The following is a 14,954-nucleotide window of genomic DNA, read 5'->3' on the forward strand; positions in this document are numbered from 1 at the left end:
ACATATTTGTATACAGGTTTTTTGTTTTCATTTCTCTTGAGTAACTATCTAGGAGCAGGATTGCTGGGTTACATGGTAAGTGGATGTTTACCTTTATAAGAACCTGCCAAACTCTTGCAGAGTGGCTATACCATTTTGCATTCCCACCAGCAGGCTGTGAGAGTGCCAGTTGTTCCACATCCTGCTGATGCCAGTTGCTCCAGCAGTTGGTATTGCTAATTTCTTTTTTTTAGCCATTCTGAGGTGTGTAGTGGTATCTCATTGTAGGTTTTTTTTTTTCTTTTTTTTTTTGTGGGGTCCTCTCACTGTTGTGGCCTCTCCCGTTGTGGAGCACAGGCTCCGGACACGGAGGCTCAGCGGCCATGGCTCACGGGCCTAGCTGCTCCGCGGCATATGGGATCTTCCCGGACCGGGGCACGAACCTGTGTCCCCTGCATCGGCAGGCAGCCTCTCAACCACTGCGCCACCAGGGAAGCCCTCATTGTGGTTTTTAATTTGCATTTCTCTGATGATTACTTATGTTGGACATCTTTCCATGTGCTTATTTGCCATCCGTATAACTTCTTTAGTGAATTTTCTGTTCAGATCTTTTGCCCATTTACAAAATAGTGGTCCTTTCCTTTCCTTTTTTCTTTTCAGCAGCCATGAATGGGCATGGCTGTGTTCCAATAATACTTTGCTTACAAAAGCAAGCAGTGGGTCATATTTGGTCTGCAGAAGAACATAGTTTCCTGTTCCCTGCTCTGCACCCAGTGCTTCTCAAACTTGAATCTAAAGGTGCTTATTTTCTTATTGTTAAATTTATCAACTTTATTGTGAAATAATTATAGATTTAGTGGAAGTTGCAAAGAAACCTACAGGGACGTTCCTTCACTCAGCCTCCCCCAGTGTGAACATCTTGCATAACTAGAATATAATGTTAGACCAGGAAATTGACATTGGTGTAGTTCACAGAGCTTATTCAGATTTTATGAGTTACACATGCAAGTGTGTGTTTCTATACAATTGTATCACACATGTGACTTTGTGTAACTTCCACCACAATCAAGGTACAAAACTGAGACATCATTACCATCACTATATGATCATCACACCTCATACGCACCCCTTTATAGCCTCCAGCACTTCCTACCTCACATCCCTTACCTTTGGAATCCACTGTTTTGTGCTCTATCTGTATAATTCTGTTTTTCCAAGAATGTTGTATACATGGAATCGTACTATAGTGTGCAACTTTTTGATATTAGATTTTTTTTTTTTACTCAGCATAATTCCCTGGAAGTTCATTCAAGTTGTTGCCTGTATCAATAGTTCATTCCTTTTTATTGCTAGATACTATTTCATAGTACGGATGTACCACAATTTAACCATTCACACATTTTAATAGTTTCTAGTTTTTGGCTATTACGAACAAAGTGGCTATGAACATTCATGTACAGGTTTCTGCACTAACGTAACTTTTGATTTCCCTGTGATAAATGCCCCAAAGTGCAATTGCTGGGACATCTGATAAGTTCATTTTTAGTTTTTAAACAAACTGCCAAACTATTTTCCAGAGTGGCCGCACAATTTTGTATTTCAACCATCAGCGTATGTAAGTGATCCATTTTCCCGGCATCCTCTCTGGCATTTGGTGTTGCCACAATTCTTTATTTTAGCCACTTTGAGACTTGTAGTAATATCTCATTGTGGTTTTCATTTGCATTTTCTGGACGGCTAACAATGTTGAAGATCTTTTCATGTCCTTATTTGTCCTTTGTATATCCTCTTTGGTTAAATGTCTCTTCATGTCTTTTGCCCAAGTTCTAATGGAATTGTTTTTTCGATGTTGAGTTTTGAGAGTTCTTTGTATAATCTGGATACAGATCTTTTGTGGGATATATAATCTGCAGAATTTTCTCCCAGTCTATAATTTGTCCTTACATCTCTTCTACAGGGTCTACAGAGCAAAATTTTCTAGATTTGATGAGGTATAATTTATCAATTTTTACTTTTTTGGGGGTAAAAAGTCAATTGAGCATCTTTGTGTGGACCTATTTCTATGTTCTCTATTCTGTTTTACTGATCTGTGTGTCTACACCTCCTCCACTGCCACACTGTCTTGATTATTGTATTGTTGATTTTTGAGAGTTCTTTATCTAGTTTGAATACAAGTCCTTCTTCAGGTATGTGATTTGCAGAGATTTTTACTCCCCCCCCCCGTCTGTGTCTTTTCATTCTCTTAACAGTGACCTTTATTTTGTTTAATATCTTTATTGGAGTATAATTGCTTCACAACGCTGTGTTAGTTTCTGCTGTAAAACAAAGTGAATCAGCTATATGTATACATATACCTCATATCCCCTCCCTCTTGAGCCTCCCTCCCACCCTCCCTATCCCACCCCTCTAGGTGGTCACAAAGCACCGAGCTGATCTCCCTGTGCTATGCAGCAGCTTCCCACTAGCCATCCATTTTACATTTGGTAATGTACATATGTCAATGCTACTCTTTCACTTCGTCCCAGCTTCCCCTTACCCTGCTGTGTCCTCAAGTTTGTTCTCTACATCTGTGTCTTTATTCCTGCCCTGCCACTAGGTTCATCAGTATCGTTTTTTTAGATTCCATATATATGCGTTAGCATACGGTATTTGTTTTTCTCTTTCTGACTTACTTCACTCTGTATGACAGACTCTAGGTCCATCCACCTCATTACAAACAACTCAATTTCGTTCCTTTTTAATGGCTGAGTAATATTCCATTGTATATATATGCCACATCTTTTTTATCCATTCATCTCTCAGTGGACACTTAGGTTGCTTCCATGTCCTGGCTATTGTAAATAGTGCTGCAATGAACATTGTGGTGCATGTATCTTTTTTTAAAAATTTTATTTACTTTTTATACAGCAGGTTCTTATTAGTTATCTACTTTATACATATTAGTGTATATATGTCAATCCCAATCGCCCAATTCATCCCACCACCACCACCCACACCCCTGCTTTCCCCCCCTTGGTGTCCATACATTTGTTCTCTACATCTGTGTCTCTATTTCTGCCTTGCAAACCTGTTCATCTGTACCATTTTTCTAGGTTCCACATATGTGCATTAATATATGATATTTGTTTCTCTCTTTCTGACTTACTTCACTCTGTATGACAGTCTCTAGATCCACCCACGTCTCTACAAATGACCCAATTTCGTTCCTTTCTATGGCTGAGTAATATTCCATTGTATATATATGCCACATCTTCTTTATCCATTCATCTGTCGATGGACACTTAGGTTGCTTCCATGTCCTGGCTATTGTAAGTAGTGCTGCAGTGAACATTATGGTGCATGTATCTTTTTTTAAAAAATAAATTTATTTATTTATTTTTGGCTGTGTTGGGTCTTCGTTGCTGTGCCCGGGCTTTCTCTAGTTGCGGTGAGCGGGGGCTACTCTTCGTTGCCATGCACGGGCTTCTCATTGCGGTGGCTTCTCTTGTTGTGGAGCACAAGCTCTAGGCATGTGGGTTTCAGTAGTTGTGGCACACAGGCTCAGTAGTTGTGGCTCACAGGCTCTAGGGCGCAGGCCCGGTAGTTGTGGCGCACGGGCTTAGTTGCTCCGCGGCATGTGGGATCTTCCCAGACCAGGGCTCAAATCCGTGTCCCCTGCATTGGCAGGCGGATTCTTAACCACTGCGCCACCAGGGAAGCCCACATGTATCCTTTTGAATTATGGTTTTCTCAGGGTATATGCCCAGTAGTGGGATTGCTGGGTCATATGGTAGTTCTATTTTTAGCAGTATCCTTTATAGATATCTTTTATTGATTTCCAGTATGTTCTGAAAACATACTTTTAATGATCACTATTCTTTAAAATTCATTGTGGTTTTTTTCTTTTAGTGGCCCATAATATGATTGATCTTTATGAATGTTCCATGTGCAATTGAGAATAATGTGTTGAGTGGCGTTTATACACACACACACACACACACACACACATCAATTAAGTCAGATTGGTTGATAGTGCTGTTCAGGTAACCTATAGCTTTACTAATCTTCTGCCTACATGTTCTGTCAGTTAGCGAGAGAGGAGTGTTGAAGTCTCTGATTGTAATTGTGTATTTGTCCTTTTCTCCTTTCAGTAGTATCAGTTTTTGTCCAATTTTTTTTTTTTTGACGGCGTTGGGTCTTCATTGCTGTACACAGGCTTTCTGTAGTTGCAGCGAGCGGGGGCTGCTCTTTGTTGAGGTGTGTGGGCTTCTCATTGTGGTGGGTTCTCTTGTTGCAGAGCACAGACTCTAGGCGCATGGGCTTCAGTAGTTGCAGCACGCGGGCTTCAGTAGTTGTGGTGCGCAGGCTCAGTAGTTGTGGCGCATGGGCTTAGTTGCTCCACAGTATGTGGGATTTTCCTGGACCAGGGATCGAATCCATGTCCCCTGCATTGGCAGGCGCGCCACCAGGGAAGTCCCTGTCCAATGTATTTTTAAGCTCTGTTATATATCTTATTTGAGAATTGACCTCTTTATTATGTAATGATCCTCTTTATTTCTAATAGTGTTCTTTGTCCTGAAGTTTTTGCTGGTGTTATTATAGCTACTCTGGCACAATATTTTACTACTATTTTTTCTTTAAACACCCAGTTATCTTTCTTTCTTTCTTTAATTTATTTATTTTTCACTGCATTTGGTCTTCATTGCTGCGCGTGGGCTTTCTCCATTTGCGGTGAGCGGGGGCTACTCTTTGTTGCGGTGCACGGGCTTCTCATTGTGGTGGCTTCTCTTGTTGTGGAGCACGGGCTCTAGGCCTGTGGGCTTCAGTGGTTGTGGCACACAGGCTCTAGAGCGCAGGCTCAGTAGTTGTGGCGCACGGGCTTAGTTGCTCTGTGGCATGTGGGATCTTCATGGACCAGGGCTCGAACCCATGTCCCCTGCATTGGCTCGCAGATTCTTAACCACTGCGCTGCCAGGGAAGCCCCCAGTTATCTTTTAGGTCAATTAAATATAGGAAAAATCAATGTATTTTACCTTCATTTATTTCTTTTTAGCATTCTTGATTTATTTGTGGAGATCCATGTTTCACCCTAATATATTTCTTCAGCCTGAGGAACTTCTTTAAGATTTCTTGTAGAGTAAGACTTCTGGCTATGATTTCCATCATTATTTTTGTTTTTCTGAGAAAGTCTTTATTTCTTTTTCATTTTAAAAGTTAGCCTTATGGAGATAAAATTTACATACTGTAAAACTGACCTTTTTTAAGTATACACTTCAGTGATTTTTAGTGAATTTACAGAATCATACAACCATCACCCAAATCCACTTTTAGAATTCTGTCATCACCCCCAAAGATCCCCATACCATAGGTCAGTCACCTTTCCGCGCCCAACCCCAGGCAACCAGTAATATTCTTTCTATGCCGATAGATTTGCCCTCTTTGGAATTTCACGTAAATTGAATTGTACAATATTGAGTGTTTTGCGTCTGGCTTCTCTCACTTAGAATAATGTTTTTGAGGTTCATCCATTTTGTAGCATGTATCGGTTTTTTGTTCCATGGATATAGCATAGTTTATTTATCTGTTTACTAGTTGATGAACACTTGAATTGTTTTCACTTTTTGGCTTTAATACGTAATGTTTTTATGAACATTTGCTTACAAGTCTTTGTGTGGACATATGTTTTCTTTTTACTTCATACCTAGGAGTAAAATTTCTGGTTTGCATGATAAACTTATATGTAACATTTAAAAAATGTTTCTTTCAGTAAATTAAACTATTTTTTGAAGAGATTGAATAAACTATTTAAGGTACAATGTTTATATAATACTAGTCATTCTCTATTTTGTTCCAGGTGATGACTTTTTAAATGTGAAACCACTCCTGTGTCATCAGACTATTATACCTTTTACAGCAGAAGCAGAGTGCACTATGTTTTACCTTTTAAGGAGCTAACTGCCAAGCTGTTTTCCAAAGTGGCTGGACCAGTTTACATTGGCACCAGCAATGGCACCTTGCATTTTTTAAAAGATATTTTCTGGGTATAGACTTCTGAGTTGCATGGTTTCTGATGAGAAATTTGATGTAATTCTTATTTTTCTCTCTCTATGTAAAGTTTCTTTTTTCTCTGGCTGCTTTCAAGATTTTCTCTTTCGTTTTCAGTAGTTTGAATATACGCCAAGAGGTGGTTTACTGGGGGCTCTGAACCTCTTGCATTTGTGGTTTGGTGTGTGTCATTTAATTTTGGGAAATTCTCACCCATTATGTTGTCATAAAATAAAAAATAAAAATAAAATAATCTCTCATCCCTCTGTCTTCTGGGATTCCAATTAGACTCATACTAGACTGTTTTATATTATCTTGGATATTCTTCTAAATTTTCTTTGTGTTTCAATTTGGGTAATTTTTGTTGACTGATCTTCAAGTTCACTGATTCTTTCTTTGGCTGTGTTGAGATTACTGGTGAGCCCATTGAAGGTATTCTTTATCTCTGCTACTGTGCTTTTCATTTCTAGCATTTCTATTTTGTTCTTTCTTAGTGTGTGTTTTTCTACTGCAGTTACCTGCTTATCTTGCATAATGTCCACCATTTCCATTTGAGCCTTTAACATGTTAACCATAATTATTTAAAATTCCTTGTCTGATAGCTCCAGTGTCTGTGTCATATCAGATTCTGGTTCTGATGATCACTTTGTTTCTTGGGAATGTGATTTTTCTTACCTTTGTGTGCGTTTTTATTTGTTTGTTTGAAGCCAAACATATCGTGTAGGCCAGTAGAGAATGAGGTATGAAGATTTTATGCCTGGAAATGGGCACATGTTTCCTTCTGCTGGGTCTTTAGAACAGAGTTTTGAGTTAACCTGGTTAGGAGTTGGATTGGGTTTGAGGTTATTGTTGCTATGTCCACCCTCAGTGTACGACAGACTTCAAATTCCTATAGTGATTCCTTGTGCTTAACATGAGAGTTGGTTTTCCAGAGCAATGTCTTTTCGACACTGAACTTTAGGTCTTCCCTTTACACTGTGCCTCAGATGGTATCTTTGCATACTCTGTTTCCTCTTCTGTCCCTTTCCCAGTACTATTATGCTGTTACTAGTTACTTGAATTTATTTAGTTAGTGATGTGGGGAACTGGGAGGTGGGCATTTTCTGTTGTTCTGCCCAAATCTCAGTCTTAGGTGCTAAGTCCACGGTATGGCCTCAGGAGTATGTGGTTCTGTGCCCAGTGTATATTTCTGCCCTTCCCCCAGGAGTAGTTTTTTTCCCCATTTCCTTCTCCCAGCTGCAATGAATTTCCACCATTGCCCTAGAGTGTGTTGTCCTTTCCCCACAGAGAAAGGCATTGTTTTCCCTGGGGGAGATAGAGGAAATGCATGGGGTTGAGATTCGTATTCCTCCTGCATGGCTAACGCTCCTCTCTTCAAGGACCGCATTGCAGTGGTCCGTTCTTAGGGCTCTTTCTGAGCTTTTCTGAAAGCCCCCAGCAGGATTCATGGAGAAAGCGCTTGCAACAGAGTGCAGACCCCCCAGTCTCTGAGGCCCTCAGAGCCTTCCTACTATCCTGCCAGTCCATAACCTGCCTTCACCAGTTCATTAGTGTTTGTTTCTAGCGGAACTCTTCTTACTGGTTTCTGGTAAGCTTACCCCAGATCAGTGAGTGCTCACGTCTCCTCTCCTCTGGTAGGGACTGTATCTCCTCAGATTTTGGGCAAGTGTGCTGCTCTGCAAACTCAGCTCTCCAATGCAGTAGAAAAATTCATGAATTTGAAGTTAATCTGGCTTATTTTTTGTCTTAACCATGGGAGTGACGTTTCTTCCACCTTACTTCATCCCAGAGTAGAAGATGAAGTTTTAGATTTTCTCAAGCCCACATTGCTCAGCCTCTCAAACGCCTTGTAGTTACTCCTCCATCGGCGTGTACAGAACCCTTCTTTCCTGTGACTTTTGTTCCTAAAATGTTCTGCTGTGCTTTGCAGTAAATACATGTTGACTATTTTGGGGTATTCCTATTTTCAGGTATTTCAGATGCCATTTTTTTTTCTTTTCTTTTTTTTTTTTTGCGGTACGCGGGCCTCTCACTGTTGTGGTCTCTCCCATTGCGGAGCACAGGCTCCGGACACGCAGGCTCAGCGGCCATGGCTCACGGGCCCAGCCACTCCGCGGCATGTGGGATCTTCCAGGACCGGGGCACAAACCAGTGTCCCCTGCATTGGCAGGCGGACTCTCAACCACTGCGCCACCAGGGAAGCCCGCAGGTGCCATTTTTATCCCTTCCTCCTCTCAGCAGATGCTGATACTTTACTGTTTCATGGCTGTTAGTGGATGATCTCTACCTGGTCATATTTTGGGTTTCATTGGGGTATGTTTTACCTAGTTTTGTTGTAGATGTTGTTTATGGGTTTTTGTTCTATTATTCTAGCACTTTATCTGTTTTATGTGAGAGATTCAAATTTAGGGAGATTCAGACCCATGATGCCACGCTGCTTAAAATCTTGCCTTCCTTTTTGGAAAGACACTTCTCCTGGGTTTAAAATTCTAGTTTGACAGTCTCTTTTTTTTTCTTTAGTTTTTCAGTTAATGCAGTTTCAGAGTTTGGTAAATATCTTGAGGGGAAAACTGGCAGAATATTGGGCTCAGTTTCCCCTCTTTCTTTCTACCAGTGCTCTGCTGGTTTCTCTCCTCTTAGTAGAGGTCCTCAGTTCATGTTCTCACTCATATCCCCACCCGTTTACCTCATGCCCAGAATCAGCAAACATTCTGAGGAAAAAAATGGCTGCAGAGTGTCATTGCCTCTCTTTTCCAAAGTCCTGGCTGCCTCGTCATGCTCTAGTGCCTTCAAACAGACATTTTAAAATTTTATCTGGATTTCTTAGTTATTCTCGGTGAAAGTATTAGTCTACTACAAGTTACTCCATCACATTCATAATCAGAAGTCCACCTGTTTTCTAAGTATTTGCAAACTAAATTTCTTCATGAACTGCAATAATTGCTGAAGGGAGACATTTTAGGAGATTCCTTTTCATATAGATTCATCACTGCTTTTCAAGAAGAAAGACTCTTAAAGATGAACAAATATGACTGAGACTGAGGGAGACTGTTACATTAGTACATCATTTCCCTGACCTCTGTTTTAGCGTGAAAAAGGTAAGGAGTTATTTAAGTTAGTACCAGATTAATTAGGTTAGAAACTAGTTTTTCATAGATATCAGTCCTAACTTCCGTACTGTTGGGGTCTGAATGCATGAGGCAGTGCTACTTTCCAGTCATTAGAAGCCCACAGTAGTGCTTCTACTCAAAATTCTTTCCCCTTGGTGTATTAATTCTTCTAGTAAAACACAAATAATACTCAGTTTTCTTCTCAAGGACTCAGACATAGGCACTCGCAGTAAATCACAGGGGCCATGTCCTGCTTTGGAGATAGAGGGCTTCATGCTGAGGAATCTACCAGGGAAGAGGAACTCCCTCAAGAATAGAATTTACTCTGCTAATTATTATGCTTCCTGCCACAGTGCCACAGATACCCTTGACTGTATGTTCCACAGCTGTGAAGAATGTTTCAAGAGAAAATTAGATTGTGTCTTCTGCAAGGTCTTCATCCTGGAGGCTCTCCAGAAAGGGTGATAGGGCTTCAGAAAAACAGAAAAATATCTTCTGTTCACAGGTGTTGTGTTTCCATAAAAGGAGTGTTTGGATCTTAGCTCTACTATTCACCAGCTGCATGACCTTGGGCCACTGACTCACCTCTGCATAAATTTCCTTATCTCTGAAGTCATTCTAACTACATTGGCTTCATAAAGCTGTTGTGAAGATCAACTGTAATAGTGGGAGGGAAAGTCATCTGTAGATTTCAAAGTGCAGCATACCAGAGATTGGGGTGAGCCCTATTGTTTCACCCCCCCTTTAGTATTCCTCGAGTCCTGGGACTGGAAGAGATCAATCCCACATTTCATCTAATACAGTAATCTTTGCAATGTCCCAGACAGATAGCCTTTTAGCTTCTGCATTCAGAGCTCTTTCAGAGATGGGATAGCTTTCCCTTATGCTTGTCTGCTAGCCCATACGCTGAGTCCCGGGATACCTGGAACTTCTGATCTCCTGTGACTGAGGAGGGAAGAGCAATGAAGACTTCAGAAGCCCAGAGCTATGCTGTGTGTTGAGTTTTGCCCTGCTTCTGATCTGGGACACTTGCAGCTTCCTGTTGGGATGTCTAGTCAGCTCTGAAAATGGGTTTGGTTTAATCTAGACCCTCTTCTCTAAACACATGGCAATTCCTAAGGGAAGGCAAGGGCTCGTCCACCCCTCCACGGCTTCTGTGGGTCTTTGGGATGGTTCTTCCCCTGAAAGGTCAAAATCACTTGTGTTTCTGGTAAGAACTGGAAGCATCTAGTGACCTAAGTAGTCACTCTACAGGATGGGGAAGAAGAACTACTTAAGAAGCAGGAGGAACTGTTTAGCACCTATCAGATGAGCTAACTGACTAATTTATGCTGGCCATTTTTTTTTTTTTTTTTTTTTGCGGTATGTGGGCCTCTCACTGTTGTGGCCTCTCCCATTGTGGAGCACAGGCTCCGGAAGCGCAGGCTCAGCGGCCATGGCTCACGGGCCCAGCTGCTCCGCGGCATGTGGGATCCTCCAGGACCAGGGCACGAACCCGCGTCCCCTGCATTGGCAGGTGGACTCTTAACCACTGTGCCACCAGGGAAGCCCCATGTTGAGATTTTGATTAGTTTGTTTGGTTGGTGGCTTATTATTATTACCTGCAAAGAATGTTATTTACAAGTTTATTCATTACTTGGATATATCTGTGTTCCTAAACTATCATTTCTAACCTTCTCTCATCCCATTTGCATTTTCCTGAGAATGCCTTCAGTTAATCTTTTTTTTTTAACATCTTTATTGGAGTATAATTGCTTTACAATGGTGTGTTAGTTTCTACTTTATAACAAAGTTAATCAGTTATACATAAACATATGCTCCCATATCTCTTCCCTGTTGCATCTCCCTCCCTCTCACCCTCCCAGCATCATTACTTCTCATTCTGTAGGTGGAAATAATAAAGCATGGAGAGGCAAACATATTTGCCGAGACAGTGATTCTCAACTCCATTTTGGGGGCATTCCAGGGTGTCTCATAGGATCTCACAAAATTGCTCTAAAATTCTCAAAACCAAATTCATCTTAATTGGCTTTAATTTTTTAGAAAAAATTTCCAGCATTTTAGGGTAGGGTCAGTGAGTTTTACAAAAAAATTTTTTTTAAGTAAGACCAATGAAACGTCAAAATTACAAAAACGTTTGGGAAGCAGTGGACTAGTGAGTACCAGAACAAGCATTAAAATAATCCAGGTCAGGTACTGAGATGTATAAACTCGTGACTCATCCTCCATGGATCTGTATTTCCAAAGGCAGTGCGTTATGTGATGGCACAGCTAAAGATGCTTCTCTTCTGGGCAAGCTTTGCACAGCACTTGGGAAGGATCCTAATGGCCTTTTGTGATGACCTGATTTTTTTCACTGCTAGAGAGGTGAGAAAATGTATGTACACTTGAACAGTGAGAATTTTAATTTGGCTGGACCACAGGCTCATTATGGGGGAATTATGTCAAATATGCTTGGAAAGGTAGGTTGGGGCCACATTTTGAGGGACCTTGAATACTAAACTGAGGTGTTGCAACATTTTTGATAGGCACTTTGGAAGCAGTGAAGATTTTTAAGCACGGGTTGGAGGAGAAAAGGCCGTATGAAATGGCCAGAGTTAGACTCCAAGGCTGTTAATATGGCTAGAATGTGTAGGTTTGGCCAAATTGAGACAGTGAAGATGGAGAGATCCCTCAGAAACTTGCAGTGATCTGGATGAAAGGTGTTATGGAGGTTGTCCACCTTTATTATGAGCTTTGTCACTGTGCTGGTGTTTAAAAGCAGGTGGTGGGAATTCCATGGTGGTCCAGTGGTTAGGACTCCACACTTTCACTGCCGGGCCCAGGTTCAATCCCTGGTCAGGGAACTAAGATCCTGTAAGCCCTGTGGCACGGCCTAAATAAATAAATAAAAACAGGTGAGGTGTCACCTCTTGAATTCCACAGACTTTCTTATTATGCTGGCTAAGATTTTGCCTAAAATCTTAAAAAAAAAACTAAAAAAAAAAAAAGCTTTGCCTTGCCTTTCAGAGGTTCGAAGGCACTTACTTGTTCAGAATGTGCTTCTCAAGCTGTGTATAGTACTCTTGGCATCATGAAGTGTATGTAGTTCCGTGGAGCTCCGCATCCAGTTTGACCATCTCCAGTTTACTGCATTGGAAGAGAGGGCATCACTTCACACAGACCAACTCTGATCAGTTTCACCCATGCATGCTCTCAGATGTGCTGTGTGTGAGCTTGAACAGCGGGGCCTCAGTCCATTCTGACGCGGGAAATGGAGCATTTCCCTGTGATGTTTGACAGCCACTATTTGGCTTATATTTGAAGAGGAAAATAAAATAATTTTTTTGAAAATATACTAATTTTGACCTCAGTTTTTCTACCCCTGAAAGCTTTTTTCTAAGAACACTAGTCCGTGGCTTGGGACACCCAGCAAATATTTACAGGATTAATTTGTTTCAATGAAAAAAAGTTATTTTTCCATACCTTTCATTATATGAACTTTTGGCAAAGGAAATTTCTCACTTTACATACTTCTTATAATAGACAAATTCCATCATCTCTCCACTAAGAGAAACAATGCTGAAAATAGTAGAATAATTCTAAAGTTATGGGAGTAACATAGTATCCACAGAAACCTTGAGTAAGTACCATGAACCTTGACCCTTATGATTAATTTGTAAGCCCTTGGCAGTGAGATGAGATGTGTTTTTTCACTGTGAAGCAAAGGAAACCTATCGTGTAACAAGTAAGTTTGTATATTGATGCTATGTTGACTTTGTTGCTACCATGTCCTTACACAGACAGTTCATCTGGTCCCCACTGCTCCAGTTATTGTGATGAGTTGTGTATTTTTATTTCAGAGAAGATCTGTTTGAATTATTTTATTTCTATTTTGACCTACTTTAATCACTGCCCAGGTCTGCCCCATTCCACTAGGTGACACTCTTACCCATGAAACGACTTTAGTCATATCATCACCAGTAGTGGGCTGGGTTGTGCTTTTCTGTGAGGATGAAACACTTCTGGGTTGCTGGTATCCTTGCTCTCTACTCCTGAACTAGGCATCAAGATTCTGTTTCATACCTGCCTGCAAAGCCTCGTAAATGTTAATTGGTGCTATGGTAGGCACAGGGGCAAGATTTGAGCTAAACCACGGTCCCAGCCCTCCAGAAGCTCGCAGTGTAGTGGCAGGGGGCAGATTGCTGAAGAGCTAGAGAAGGGGGCCATGGCAGGGAAGGAAATGCTTTTGACTGGAAGCTCTGCATAACTAGAGGTTGTGAAGGCCTGGAGGTCCGAGACTCTGAATTGGGCGGCTGTTGGCATAGGGTGAGGGGCTCCCTGGCATGCAATGGAATGGAGAGACTAGCATCATTGCATTATTTCACTGGTAGTGCCTCTGGGTTCAACCCTGGAGGCCATAGAGGAAAGCAATGGCTGTGGCTGCTTCCTCCCATCCCAGAACTAACTAGGCTCTCCCACAGTCTCAGAGACAGACGATCAGAGGTTTCCCCACTGTTCCTGAACCAATGACTGGAAATATCTATAGCTCTCTCATTTGGTTTTATTTATCTTATTTTTTATTTTTGGAAAATTTTTTAAAAAATATAGAAAATCACACCCACGAAAGTAACCACCACCTATGTTCCTACCAACAAGAATTAATCATTCTTATCATCTTGATATATTGGTTTCCGAAGTTTTCTGTTTATCCGTGATATTAATATATTGCCCCTATTCTCACTTATTTTAATCTATATTCTTCCCATTCATAACAGGACCAGTTCTTGGATTCAGTTATGGAATGCCAACATGCTTAGATATAAATGCCTCACAGCATGATGGCAGCAGAGAGTTGCTCCTCAAATGCAAACTTAAATTTTTTCTGGAGTTTAAAATTACATTGTAGAAAAAGTGCGAAATGCAGAAAGATGAAAATAAATTATCTGTAGCCCTACCACTTGGAGAGAACCAGAGTTGATGTTCATTTTGGTATATTTCCTTCCATTCTTTTTTCTATTTATACATAGTTTAAAAAAAATTAGCTTTGCATTGTATTTAATATTTTATAATCTGCCTTTTCACTGAATGTTTTATGATTTAAATGTTCTTCTACCTCATGATTTTTAATAGTTGCCCAGTATTCCATCCTATAGCTATAGCTAGAGTTATGTCATACTTTATAATTACTATTGCTAGACATTAAATTGGTCTCCCTTTTTGGTTATTATAGTAATGTATGTTCTTGTTTGAATGTATGACTATCAGAATAAATTTCTAGAAGTAGAACTTCTCAAAGAGTATGAACATTAAAAGGAACTCTTATTGAATTTTTCTTTATCAAAGTAATATATGTTTACTATAGACCATGTAGAAATCACACATATACAAAAAAGAGAATGAAAAAGGATGTAAACGTCACCCGTATTTTTACCACTCAGAGGTAATCACTATTAACATCTTATTATAATCCTTCAGTCTTCTTTTCTCTATATTCTGCGTCCTCTTTCATGAGCTTTTTACTTAATATATTCTGAACATTCTTTCAAGTTCATTATTCTACACTTTCAGTGGTTAACTAGCATTTCATTGTATGAAAGGACAATTTATTTGACCAACTCGCTACTGTTAGACATTTAGGTTATTTTTTTCCCTACAGCAAACAATGCAGAGATGAGTATTCTGTTGCTAAGTCTTTGCAAAAACCCCGATTGCTTCTTTTACATAAATTCTTAGATGTGCAATTATTGGTTCCACATGTAGGCACATTTTTCAGGCTTTCAATGAGTATTGCTAAACCACCCTATAATAATTGTCATGTTAGAGGTAGAGTATGGGCATGCCCCTTTTGTCTGAATTCTT

General features: G+C 40.4%; 1 protein-coding gene across 15 annotated transcripts in view; it reads left to right on the plus strand.

Moving 5' to 3' along the window:
- LOC105748798 (uncharacterized) overlaps window positions 1–14,954 on the plus strand; it is a 101,357-nt gene that overhangs the window by 18,440 nt on the left and 67,963 nt on the right. The window contains exon 6 of one of the 15 annotated variants that reach the window (XM_049705039.1): window positions 11,361–11,480. The exons of the other annotated variants lie outside the window; for them this stretch is intronic. The gene's annotated coding sequence lies outside the window, so the exon portion shown is untranslated. The remainder of the gene's footprint in view (window positions 1–11,360; window positions 11,481–14,954) is intronic. 15 annotated transcript variants of the gene reach the window in all.

The sequence above is a fragment of the Orcinus orca genome, chromosome X (assembly GCF_937001465.1).
Source record: "Orcinus orca chromosome X, mOrcOrc1.1, whole genome shotgun sequence".
NCBI classification, from domain to species: domain Eukaryota; kingdom Metazoa; phylum Chordata; class Mammalia; order Artiodactyla; family Delphinidae; genus Orcinus; species Orcinus orca.